The 14,185-nt window shown below is 36.8% G+C and overlaps 1 long non-coding RNA gene across 1 annotated transcript; it reads left to right on the top strand.

Moving 5' to 3' along the window:
* Positions 1 to 10,974: 10,974 nt before the first annotated feature.
* LOC122072153 lies at positions 10,975 to 11,892 on the top strand. The gene is made up of 2 exons (XR_006138347.1): positions 10,975 to 11,185; positions 11,646 to 11,892. It is a non-coding gene; the product is annotated as an uncharacterized LOC122072153 (long non-coding RNA).
* The last annotated feature ends 2,293 nt before the right edge of the window (positions 11,893 to 14,185 follow it).

Raw genomic sequence — 14,185 nt, 5'->3', positions numbered from 1 at the left:
TTACAGTAAAACCTATAGAAACACATATGGATTCAGGAAAAGGATATTTTGAATGGTGATGATGTGTTGGTGTACGATGTCTTGTATTCCGTCACAGTTTAATTCAGAGAGTACTAATGCAGCGCTTCGATAGGCAGGACGACGGTCCCGCTAGCTCATTAGCGGGCCTTAGGGGTTGCAAGGGGACAGGAGGCCCCCTGCATAGAAGGGGTGTAGGGGGCGTAGCCCATCGCTCGAGTTTTTTATTTGAGGTCAATTGTGTACTTTTCGGATTATGATTTTTTCGCTATATATTTGTAGCGAGTGTTTCTTTCTCTATAATGCAAGTAATACTAAGAAGTGTGAGGACGAGCGCTGTAACCCTATTCTCCATTGATACTAAAGTAGGATCTTATCTTACCGAGGACATAGGTAACCTTGCAGAACCTCGTAAATCTGTATGCATTGTTTGTTCTGTTTTTCATTATCTTCTGCATCGTTTTAATGTTGTGTTTCTACAATGATGTACCAATCTACATGCTCTAGACGAGTCTTACCCTAGAAATTGATTGATTTTGGAGTATTGCTCCATGTGTTATACCATATAAATTCGTCCATATTGAAAGGTCTGATTGTATTAGGAATGTATGTCATTTTTTTTTATTTTTTTTATTTGTGATTTGGATCCAGCGGACCATGTTGGATTATTTATACATAAAATCTCATATCAATCTGGGTGCTCCAAATGAACCATATCATTTAAATTCTTCCATATTAGAAGATGATCGGATCAAGAATTCTTACTCGTTTAATGTTTTTTTTTTCTTGGTCTAAAGGACCTTGTTGGATGATTTGTACAAACCCCAATAGATCCAAGTGGTGATGTACCAATTTGGATCCCCCTAGATCCTCCAGATGGATCTTACCACATAAGTTTATACATTTTGGAAGATCCAGAATCGGACATATGGAAGAAACAGATAAGAAAGGTTCTCTTACAACGAGATAATTAAGATAAGCCTTAGCAGTAGACCAACGAGGAAAAAAAAAAAAAATACAGAAGAGAGCTGCTGTGCTAAAAATGAGTGAAGAGCGTCAAACACCCCGTGTGAGTGGTCCAATGTGTGCTTAGTGGAAGTCGAACTTAGAATGTCTGAGTTTACGACTCCTATTAAGTTCGTTGCTCACCAACTGCATTACCCTCTTGGATTACTATCATGATACCTTTATTTTCCATCGAACCATTACATACTATTATACTTCCTTCACTATTTCTTGAGTTCGGATCAAGTCTTCGTACGAAAACGTTCTCATATGGGCTTCTTGTGATGAACACGTTGATCTCACGCTCTTTCTCTTAATTGCATTGTTTTATGAACTTAAGAGAATTCATGTGTTTATCACAGACCTGCAAGAGACGTTCTCGAACAAAAACCTGATCTGCTCTTTTATTCCTTAGCCTTCGCCACAGCCTCTTCGGCGCCGTCGCGCCTGACCTTTTTGACTTCACCGACATGTTGGTTGCTTTGCGGTAACTGCTTTGAGTTTCACATCGTCAGTAATACGAATCTCTTCAGATCCAGACATGATGTTCTTCTCCTCCTTTCCATTCTGATACACTCCCTTTACTGTTTTCACATTCGAATTTCCCGACATCTTCTTAGTTTGTTTGCTTCACCGATCAGCTCACTAAAACCAAGTTGAGGAAATAAAAGGTACTAGAGGGAGGAGGATCTGGATGAGAAAAGTTGAAGAGCGGTTTTGTCACCCCATTCCTTGCCAGCCAATCATTTTATATGCCATGGTTGCAAGGCCTTTTCCATCATTGTGGGGTCAATGGGAGCACATATAATCATCCAATTGGCATAGTGGAGTGGTCATTTCACCCTATTTGTATGGTTGCGAGAGATTATTTTGTTTTTTGGTAATGAAAAAAGTATGTTCCATGATAGTGATCATAGCCTCAGGACAAGCCCCCGTATGGCAAGCGGCGCTTCCGCAGGACCAATAGGCAATAGTGGGGCATGCCAAGACTCAAATCCACAACCAGCCGAATCAAGCAATGATAGGTTGAGAGCATTTTCACCATTAGGCTACTAGCTGACTCAAGCGGCACTTCTGCAGGACCATTGGGCGAGAGATTAAATGTTGTGAGAAACATCCTTTCCCCTAAAAATATATGAGAAAAATAATTAACAAACCCTTGGATGACAAGGCTCGGTTGACTGATTGCACAGTCATTGGAAGTGTTTCTTCCCCACGAAGCAAAACTCAGTCTTAATTTTTTATTGGGAAATATAATGCTGCACTGTTGCGATGCAACGAGGTAGCTAATGTACTTTTCTCATAATTAATTAAGGAAAAATAAGCATGAAAGGTAGTGTGGCTCTTGCACTCAAACACATATGGGGCAAAATAATCACCCACCCCCATGAAAGACGGAGAGTCCCCTCCTATTTATGCTTTTACGTATATTTCCATTGGCCCCCATGCTGGTCTGGAGGCCACACTGCCTCTCAAGGAAACCATTTTTTTTTCCTTCCAACATTACTGTTTCTTCTTTCGCTCCCCATCAACCTATAAAAGGACCCAATAAACCGTCTGAGGCCATGCTGCCTTTCAAGATGATGTTTTCAACTCAGCATATAAAGACACGCATTCTCACGTGGATTATATTTTCATCTTAAGATTTACAGCTCAGGATGGTTATTAGATCCAGATCCTCTCCAATGCACATTGAATGGCTAAGAGGGACCATGGCACACACCCCTAAGTCCACCCAACTGTTGGATGTGCGTTGTGCACGTTGGGGCATTGGAGAGGATCTTGATGTGTGGTTATCTCTCACATTGTGTCTCGAATCCAAAAATCGTCTGACTGGGATGGTTGATTTACAGATGGGATCATATCGTTTGATGCATAGGGTCAAAGCAATCAAATAGTGGGAGAGCCATGTGGAGCTCACACACCCTAAGGTACTAGAGGGCTGGCATCATCGTTTAATGGCTGGGATCATCATCCTGCAAATAGGGATGCTCCTTAATTAAAGGTACTTCTTAGGATGGCATGCATTTCCCTAATAAATCTCAGGAATTAGGAATACTCAACTTTTGGGAAATTCGATACAAAACTAGATGAAATTTAATAATCAAATATGGAATAATTTGAAATCAGCAATATAACCATATGGGGTAATGATTACAAATTTTTTTTTTTTCAAGTTTGAAAATTTCATTTTCTTTTCTTTTAATTCCCCTTGTAACCTAAATGAGCATTTTTGGGTTTCTATTCTAGAGATTTTTGATTTTTCTTCTGTTAGAGTTATGAATTTATGCCGATTCGAACTAATTAGAGGAACAGTAGAAGAGAAGCAAAAAGAAGAAGAAAGGAGTTTGGCAATGCCTAATCTCCATATGGTATCAAATGCTCAATTAAAATTTAGATCTATAATTGGGCAAAATGTTTGATGTACAAACTTGATACCTTCGGTAGAAAAGCAAAGGGACATACAAAAATGTTCGTAAGAATGACAGACAACTAAGATGGGGAAATTTTCTTGGTGGATCGGTTGTTGAACGATGGGACAATTCAGATGGGACCTCCCTATCGTCCAAAATAATATATGAATGTGAAAAATCCTAAAAAATGATAGCTTTCTAATCAGCTCAACTTGAAAGGCCAGTCTACAATGAATGAATATAGCCATTTTTAGTCAAGTCATCATGGGTAAAGAAAGAAATGTTAAAAGTGACCAATATTACCATGTAGTGGCAGACATAGCCCTTTTTAGTCAAGTAATTGTTCCTAAGGAGGTAGATTCATTTCACCCATGACAAACGGGGAATTCTTTCACCAATGAATGTGAGTGTCTTGATTGATATACTTTTCCTTCACCCATGGTGGAGGAAAACATTCTTGTCGTTCACAAAGAACAAGAAAGCATAGCCTTATTCCAAAATCAATAAGAAATTAAAAGTAAAAGAGAAAAATATGAAAAATTTAGGGAAAAGAGGGGATGTCGATACCTTCAAACTAAAATTGGAACTGTGTTTTAGGGAAGCTTGGAGCTCAAACGGTGACTGCTAGAATACAGTCCAGTACCTAACCATTTCGGTCCAGTCGGTTTAAGAATTCCAACTCATTTGATTGTTATGTTCAAATCTGGTTGGTCATAAGGGTCTTAATCACATTAGAAGTTGTTCTATCTTTGAATATCAGATCAAATCAGGATTTCTAAATCGTTTAAATTCTTTATTTTGATTCGGATCCAATGGACCACAGGATGACTTGTACAGTCAGATTAAGATTTTTGAGGAATGATCCAAGTTGTGCCATAATCTTGGCCCACGTCCTTGGTCCTCTGGTATATATATATATATATATATATATAATGGAATATCATATTAGATTAGGATTTTTTTTTCTATCTTAGGGTGCATGTCTAGATGCTCTCAGTCATTCAACGTTCATTGCATCGTTGTATTTACGACAGAAAATAATCACTCTGTATCATACTATATCCTTTTTACTATATCGTCTTTATTTCTCTACCAGTCGGTCTAGTTTTCTATTCAAATCAATTTCATCCATAATTTCTTCATCTGCTCTGATCAAACTTTTCCACCGACTGTAGCCCCACCACATCTTCCTTTAAACAAAATAACCCCTAATAATGGAAGACCCATTTATTAATCGATAATAATTTATAATTTTTTTTATAAATATTAACTTTAAAATAATGAATTTGGAATTTTGTGAAGATTGCGTCAACGCAAGAAAGCGCAGAGTCCGTGACTCCAAGGAGATGGGCTGTGGAAGTCCCACTACCACTGCCCCATAGATGGGGGAGGATTCGGAGTCCAAACATAAAAAACAAAGGTTGTACAGGTACATCATGTAGACTGCCCCAGAGATGGGGGAGGATTCGGAATCCAAACATAAAAAACAAAGGCTGTACAGGTACATCATGTGGAGCAAATTTCAAAATTGGGACTAACTACTACTACGGAAAGGTGCAGAATTGAGCGTACAAAAGGTTGATGGGATTTGAAATCAGAATTTGAATCATAGAAAAAGAATATGAAATAGGGAACGTTTAGGCTATATTTGGTACCCAGAGAAAAAAAAGAAAAAATGGTGAAAGAATAAAAAGAGTATATATGTTTGTTAATCAAGAGAAGAAAAGAAAAGAAAAACAAATAAAAAAATTATCAATTTTAAGAGAGAGATAGACACATAAGAAATCATTGTGTAATCATTTATTTTTTTTCTCTTATTATTTTTTTTTATTTTTATTAACCAAGGTGTTTGGATCAGCTTATGCGTACCTCGACTAATTGTCGGGGGAGACTAGCACAGCAATTCACCGCCATGATCTCCACTTAAATTATAGATGCACAGATAGAAAATCAAACCTGAGACTATGCACCTAATCCACACAATCCCTAGCGAGAACTTAAGCAATGTTTGGTTGGATAAATAAGAATACAGAAGAAAACTGTATAAATTTTGTTTGATTTTCTTATCTCTTCGGATTTTCTCTATGTTTGATTGTCCGCCACACAATGGTTGATTTATCTTTTCAAATTTGAAAATAACTTCGAAGTTCCTGCAATTATTCATCATTGTAGAACTAAAAATCTTAATCCAAGCTCAACCCAGCCTAACTAATTGGGTCTTGTTGACCTTGATTGACCTTGTCAGTCCCTAAGTCTTGCCATTTCTATAGTTGCCTTATGTTATCTGCCTGATGTAGAGCAAAAAGAAAAAAAAAATACCAATTCTTGGATTCAAGAAATAACACTTTCATTAGAAAAAAAAAAAAAAAAAAAAAAAAAATTCATAAACTAGAAGATTAAATTGTGGGCACATGAAATGTGAATCCATTCACCATGGGACTTTAGACGCACACAGAAGTATCGGAAGGGTAATTTTGTGATCTAGCTTTCCTTTCCTTTGTGGGATTCTAATAAAGAGCATTCAAAATAAGGCCAATGGAGAAAAATTCAGTCCTAATTTTTAATAAAAAAACAAAACAAAAAAACAAAACAAAAAATAATATGGATTGAGCTTCCTATCCGGCTGCATAGTGTACGCTACCCTCTCTCTCTCTCAAAATTAGATATCAGATTAATCCAGTGCACAAGACTCTTTCTATTACAAGATCTGAGAGGGGCAAATGTGTGCAACAAATCAAAACAAAATGAAAAACATCCCAAACGAAACCGAGGTGATCCCTTCCATGTAACACTGACCTTCATGTAATTAAAAACTTTGATGCAGAGAGAGAGAGAGAGAGAGAGAGGATGAACTAAGATCACACATGAACATACAATTAACTAATTATTCTTTTTCACCACTTGTAAGGGAAGCCTCGTTTTATCGCGAGATCACTGGATGAAACTACTGCGTGATGGAGGAAACTAAGCTGCTATCCTTCCTTTGCGTTGTTGAATTAGCAGAGTCTTCCACGATGATTTCGATGGATGTTGCAGACATAGCTTCCGAGCTTGCATCAACTTTTGACCCTTTAATTTTTTTTTTTTTTTGGTAAGGACTTTTGACCTTTTTTTTTTTGTTAAGGACTAATTCTTAGGTAAGTATTCCGCTGAGCATTGCAAATCGTCGAGCCAAAATGCAGGTGTGCAAATCAAAAGAACCGACAACTACAATAATGAACCTATTTAATTTAATCCGATTACAAACATTGCCCATTTTATTCAAGTCTATCCCTTTTTTCAATAAAGTGTTTTTTTTTTTTTTGTAGAAATTGGCAAAAGACCCGATGAGGATCCAACTCCTCTCCAACAACTTGGACTTCTAACGAGCATCTAACAGTTGGGACATGCATCCCAACACCTGTCAAACGTTTGTACTAGTTAGCCCCAAATTTGATCTAAGCACCTCATGATGCAGTTGCCTTTTGAATTCGAAGTTTGGATCATCTTCCCACGTCAAGAAAGTTCATTTCTACCAAAAAAAAAGAAAAAGAAAAAGAATGAAAGAGGCAAGTTTCCAAGTGACTAAGCATAATTCAGTTTTAATTTTTAATTAGATGCTTGTGCACGTACTCCCACAATCCCACTAGCCTAGGTGCTGGTACAGTAGCCATGCAACCAGGTAACTTACTTCTTCCATAATTAATAGAGGAAGGTGCTCTTGATCCAGGGGAGCTGTCTACATCAATGTTCCTTATGTCTATCTCTCTTATCCACAATAAAGGGTAAACATGTCATTCATAAGAATAGAGAAGAGATATAGACGCATGGGAGCACTAACACAGACAAAGCAATTAATGAAATGGTTACAAGTGTTATTTTTAGATAATCCTAAAAAATAAAAATAAATAAAAATTCCTAGATGACAGAGTCATATTTTTCCTTGAACTATCATTGGATATTTCTTGCACAAGTAGGCACTTCGGTAGATTACCCAGAGGGTTAGGGCGAATTGGAGATTGTGTGAATAAATATACGATCCCAAGTTCGATTCTCTATCTGTACATTAACGATTTAGTGGAGATCGTGGCGATATAATTTGAATTTCCACACTACTTTTGTCATATCCCTTTTGTTGTTGATGATGATGGACATACTGATGCAAACGTTGATAATAATTTTCTTCCAATAGCTTTCCCCTTTAATTTACTAGTCAAGAAGAAGTCCTCTTTAATATCTTCTTAATTTCCATACCATGGTGTAAAATTATTTGTAAGAACGTGTGACATGGTTAAGTGGAAGCTTTCCCCTTTAATTTGCTACTCAAGAAGAAGTCTTCTTTAATATCTCCTTAATTTCAATACTATAGGGTACAATTATTTGAAAGAACGCATGACATAGTTAAGTGGAAGCTTTCCTTTAATTTCCATACTATGGCGTACAATTATTTATAAGAACGCATGGCATAGTTAGGTGGAAGCTTTTCCTTTAATTTGCTAGTCAAGAAAGAAGTCTTCTGTAATATCTCCTTAATTTCCATAGTGTGGGGTACAATTATTTGTAAGATTGCATGACATATTTAAGTGGAAGCTTCCCCCTTTAATTTGCTAGTCAAGCATAAGTCTATTTTAATATCTCCTTAATTTCCATACTATGGGCTATGGGGTACAATTATTTGTCAGAACGCGTGAAGTAGTCAAGTGGAAGAACGCGTGAAGTTACTATTTACCATTTGTTTTTATTGTGAATTGCTGTTTATCTTTTGACTTTTGGGATCGCTGAGGTAACTGCGTACGTAAGCACAGAACGTCATAAAAAAAATTATACCTATGAGACATAATTTCATGGTTATTTTGTCCTTATCATAGATACTATGTACTTCTGGTGGCCTATAAATGGTGGTGGAGTGAGGAGTAATCTCAACGCCATCAATCCAAATAACTGAATTTTGGAGTTGAGGGATTAGATGATGGCGGAGAAACCCACAGCAGTGTTTCAGGTAGCTGATAAGAATAGCAACCAAACCAATGAGATGTCAGGACATACAAAGATTACAGTCGAAGGTCGCAGAAGTGTGTTTCAGCAGGCTAACAATCATAGTACGCAATCGAACCAGATGTCTGAATCTGCACAGGTTCTAGTTAAGGAATCACAAGTGGAGACCTCGCACCAAATGAAGAAAAAAAAATAGTTTCCATAAATAAGTTGTTAATTGTATGTTCTATTTTGGAATTGGCATCATGACCAGCCAATCACTGCCATGTGTGCTGCTTTTTTTCTTTCTGTTTTTGTTGAATACCATGTTCTCTCTCTCTCTCTCTCTCTCTCTCTGATTGCATGAAAATCAATAAAATATATTTTCATTTTGCTTATGAGCAGAAAATCACAATGATCATTTTGATGTTCTCATCTCGGAGGTTTGCCATCACTTTACTTACAAGAATCCAAAAATATTGATAAAATTTAGATATAATTTGGGATTTTGAGGGAAGACTTCGTTTTCGTTTTGAAGCTTGATATTTTGTTCTTATTTTTTGGGATATATTTTTTTTTTTTTCAGTTTGCTTTGTTGTGTAGTAAAAACTTGTAGTGCCTTCAGCTCTGATGATGGTTATGTGGAAGGTGGAGTTCAAGTTTTTGTATTCCTTATTCTGGTTTAGGTATGCCCAGATTTGTCTCTATACATCCTTGTATATAATTTGAAAGGAGGAACTTGGGTCTGCCGTTGGTTTCCTTGCAAGTAGAGTTTCAACTAGGATAGTTGGGATGGAAGGGCAGAAGTGAGATTTTCAAAAGGGGAAGAGAAACTAACATAGTGCTGGGCACAACGCTAGCATGCCTAGCCTTTACCCTTATTTTAATATTATCATTTTGCCGATATTTAGAACCAAAAAAAAAAAAAAAAAGCTTGTATTTCTTGTAAAGGAAAAAAGCAAGGCACATTGCAGAGCTATCAATAGCTCTCTCTCCCTACCCTTTGGAAATGACTCTCATGCCCTTCCATCCTCACCCTCCCATTAGTTGAATCGTATCTACAAAAAAACTGGTGGCATGCCCAACCCTCTCCCATAAAAAAGTGCACCATTGTCAAAAAGGCTTCATTATGACCAAAACTTTATCTGATGGTCGACTTCGGAGGATAAAACTGAACCAAATGTGCACTCTAGATGAAGAAAAACTGAACTGAACGCTAATGGGTTGGGCCATCCAAGTGATTTTTCACTGTCGGATTCCACATTTCCATTTTTGGTATTAAGAATTTGGCTGAGCTGATTTTTCAGTATGGACTCTTTTTTCTTTTTTTCTTGCTAAAGTTCAACAAAGTATATATTAATAATGAAGAAAAAAAAGGGAAAGAAAAGAATGGCATAAAGAGTTTGTCTAGATATTCCTAGACCAAACCATTAAAAAATTAGCATTATTAGGACACCTCTCCACCTTCGGCATTGCCATCAATGGACGAGGCATTTTGAAACCTCAAAGAAATGTAAAAATAAACCAAATCTAATACCGAGGTCTATATGTGGACTTCTACTTTTCTTTTTGGGAAAAAGAACGATGTAGGGCTGCATATGTTATGCTAGTGCTTCCTTGCGTCTCTCTTCGCTCCTAATAAACGAAATATCTTCCCCTATTTTGAGAGAGAGAGAGAGAGAGATGCTAGTGTAGGCTCCGCAGCTAGACAAGGAACTCAATCCCTGGGAGAGCGAAGGCTAATAGAGTTATTTGGGACTCAAATGTTAACATGATAACATCTTTTGGGATCTTTATAGGAGTAAGAACAAATTATGAAACTGAATTGCAAAGCCTGATAAAACGGTTTAATGATGGCAAAAGAGTTGGGAATTCATCTCCTATGGATTGAATCTAATTCAATAGTTGCCACAATGCCAGTTAATAGGAAATAAATTCCATGGTATGTTATGCAAAATTGGCTCTACTTGAGTCCTTATCTCCATGCATGTTGTTCAAAGGAAGATAATGCATTGCTTTAGAGATGCAAACCCGATTGAAGATTACCTAGCAAAATTGGCAACTCGGAATGGTGTCTCGTCCTTTTCCCAAGGCTTTCTTCGCTCTATGGACGATGAGCTTCGTGTTGATAATTTGAGTCGTTCAAGGTTTCTTTCTTCTAATTCTGTTACGTAAGGAATTCTGGATTCCCTTCCCCTACTCATGGCGATGCCGAAGGTGAGGGTGAGTTTCCTCCGTCTCTTCCTTTTTGTTTTATGTTACTAGTGTCTAATTTGATCCAACTTGTATTTCCTTTTTTTTTTTTTTTTTTTTTTTTTTTAACATTCAGGATCTTTTTAACGGACAAAAATTGTCTCAATTTTTAGGGAAATTTACATTCACCTCCTTTCGTGTTTGCCTTTATTATGTTGTCTCTCCTCGAGTTTCGTTTATTACATGTAAACCCATCAAAACTAACACCATGAGACTAGTGTTACTGTTGAAACTGAAAAGACATAATTACCCATAACATTTAAACTCCAATTTTAAATTTCTTTTTTACCCTTGTCACTTTAATAAAAAAACAAAACCCTAAAAAATTAACCCAAATCAAAAGAGAAAGAGCTTACCTTGTCTAGCAATGGAGGATAGGCGGTTGCATTTTCCGGCGAAGGTGGAGAGGAGGCTTCATTTACTTTGGGTGTGCTTAGGATGTTTCTGTTGGTGGATTTTTCTAGGGTTTGATCAGATCGTCTGTGGGAACAGTTCTGTGGTACCATTGAAGGTCCTTCAGCTGCGACTCTCCCATCCAAAAGGTCGTTGCTTCCCTCTCTGTTTTACTCCCATTCGGCTGCAACTTACCCGCTGCAATTTGGTTTCGTGCAAATTTTTTCCTCTTTAATCACGAACTTTCACCTCTGTAGATATCTTAAGAAGGAAAATTCGGGACACAACCCGATTTGTGAGTGCAGTATCTTAGCTGCAACTGAAAACACACAACATTTTATTCAGAATTTTACCCCTCTTTTCTTTTTTAAGAAAATTGAACTTGATCACTTATTCAATAGAACCCCCAACCATGTATTTCAGCCTCTCCTCTTCCCTGTATTCAACTCTGATTTTGTTTTGTGTAATTTTAGTCTGATGTCTTGGGAATCGATAATTTCTTCGTTCTGAGATTGTGGGTTCTGTGATTTTTGCTACATGAATGTTTGTATTTGATCTTTTGCATCGGAAGATGCTTTTGATGTCTTTTTTGTTGCTGATAAAGAGCAGGTGATAGTTCTTAATAGTCCAATCAAGGAAGACAAAAGAAGATCAGATTGCAGTGGACTGTCTTTGTTGCTCGAGAAACCTTCAGTTTAACATACCTCAACAAGCATCTGTAGCTTTAGGAACTATTTCTCTTTTCTTTGTTTATGTTTCTGGCAACATTGAAGCTGGTACAGTATTGTTGATATGGTAAATTTGATCATTATCTGGGCATCATTTCAATGAAGCTAGGGCAGTACTTGTTCAGTGAGATTTCGGTGACCTTTCCTCGCCGGAGCAAACACAGAAGCTCAGTTTCAAGTGACCTTTCCGAACCAAGGAGTGGATTCTCTTCTTCGCTGGTAGGATAAAGAAAATGGGAAGGGTATTGTAGGTATTAATTAAGATATGACTCAACTTAACGGATCAGATTTCAAATCAGCCTTACAGTGTTAGGTTTTTGAGTTTAAATGTAATAAGCAAAACTAAAGGGGAGAAAACGTAATAAAGACAAACGCGAGGAGATAAATTTCTCTAATTTTTAATACCAACAAAGAAAAACGAAAAATCAAGAGAAGAATCAGCTCGGCTGGGCCAGCCTATCAAAATTCGGTTCAGTTTTTCATCCCCTTGAGCCCACCATCACATCAAGTTTGATCATACTTTTGTCTTTAGTTCTTTTTAGGGAAGATTACAAGATTACAGGCTATTGGGTTTATCATTATAAAATTACCCACTTAATGTTTGGGTTTACAAAACTATCCAGTACAGTGTTCTTCTCTCAACATGAAACTTTTTAAACAATTTTACCCCTGAATCTTACTTTTTTCGATCAACTTGTCTACTCCATCCCTTACCTTCTCTTATACAGTTGAGTAGTGAAACCTCCTCTTTACCACTCTTGGTCTTCGTTGTCGACCAACAAGTGCAAGCTTTTCTTCTGTTGAAGATGAGGGGCCTCCTCTCGGCTGCATACAAGAACGTAATTAGATCTCAATGTGTAGCCTGACGATTTTTACCCCTGTCCAAGAACAACGTCGGATTTAGCGAATTCGATGATGACTACCTAGGTGGAAGAGATTTCCGCTGATCACCGGTAGCAGAAAGTCAAAGGCAGTGGAGAGTGGGTGTGTTCGGTGCTCTACGAAGAAGAAAAAGAAGTGTGGTTCGGGTTTGTAGAACGGGATAGGGAGGAAGGAAAAGAGGTGGGATGGCCATGTAGCCTCCCGGTTGCATGGCCTGCGCTAGTGTGAGGCCAATAAAAACACTCAAGCATCCAATATAGAGATTATTCTCGTATGTGAATCTGATCCAATCTCTTCCTCGAACAGTCTTCTTCAATCTCTCTCGTCTCTTATTCTCTTTATCAGTCTCTTCCATTTGATTGCTTCTCTTGCATGGAAAGAACATAAATATTTTTGGAAGTTTCTTCTTTCTTGTTTCTTACTCTCTTTATCAATCTCTTCCAATTTGAGTGCATCTCTAAAGCAGAAAGAATATAAGCATGATTTTGTTTTTTGGTAAAGAATATAAGCATGATTCGACGGAGCTAAATCAACCGGTAGAATATATTGTCGCCTTGCTTACTGGAGGTACCCACCATTTATTTAATTGCGAGTTGGGAACAGTCAAAAAAGTTATAGTTAGTGGATGGGATTGAAAAGAATCCACTCACAAAGACAAAAACTAAGAAAAGTGAACATTTATTCACCATCAAGTCAATAAATAAATAAACAATGATATCCCATGAGACCTTGTTCCCTGAGAGTCTACAAAGTCAGGCGTTCTCACATTGTTTCTTTGTGGAAATTTCCATCTTCCATGTGAATATGGGGCATCATGAATCATAATTTATTATTTCTTTTGAAATGTAGGGATCGCTACATTATTTGTGGTCTTAATATGAACTAATTAAGGAAAGCACATGGACATCCAACTCAGGAGTTGGGTGGTCATTTTGTGGAGTTTGGATTAGGTTCCTGTATGATGTCTAATCTATATTTAGAATCCACTTAATGTTCTAGCTATGATATTATCTATGATGCTTTCACACTCCAGAAATTACAGTCTCATGGTAAACACATCCTCAAAAAATATATATTATTTAATTAAAAAAGTCTTGGTGACTGTGAAGTCTACTCAGAAATTGTGTAATTGAATTTTAGTGCTGAAGGATTTAATTGAGCTGTTTTTAATTAGAAAAGGCTATTATCACTCAAGTATTAGGTTATAAAAGTATTGTAATCTTACTTTTTAATACCTATAATATCCACTCATAAAGATATATTTTGCAAAAAGAAAAAAAAAAAAAAGAAAATATATATATATATATATATATATTCAATTTCCAATGTCAAAAAAAGGACTTACATGTTATCAAAAGAATCATTCTATCAACTCATAAATGGAATTATATTACTATATAAAATTAAGTGTGTCCCTAATCTTTATTTTTTACGAAAACTCAATTAAAGGTCATTTTCCATCGTAGAAAAAACAAAACGTTATCGTACCAAAAACGTTGAAAGAATGATCAACATATTTTTCCATCTGTTGACGGACAT

The sequence above is a fragment of the Macadamia integrifolia genome, chromosome 2, assembly GCF_013358625.1.
Source record: "Macadamia integrifolia cultivar HAES 741 chromosome 2, SCU_Mint_v3, whole genome shotgun sequence".
Lineage (NCBI taxonomy): Eukaryota > Viridiplantae > Streptophyta > Magnoliopsida > Proteales > Proteaceae > Macadamia > Macadamia integrifolia.
This window is presented reverse-complemented; position numbering and strand designations above follow the sequence as displayed.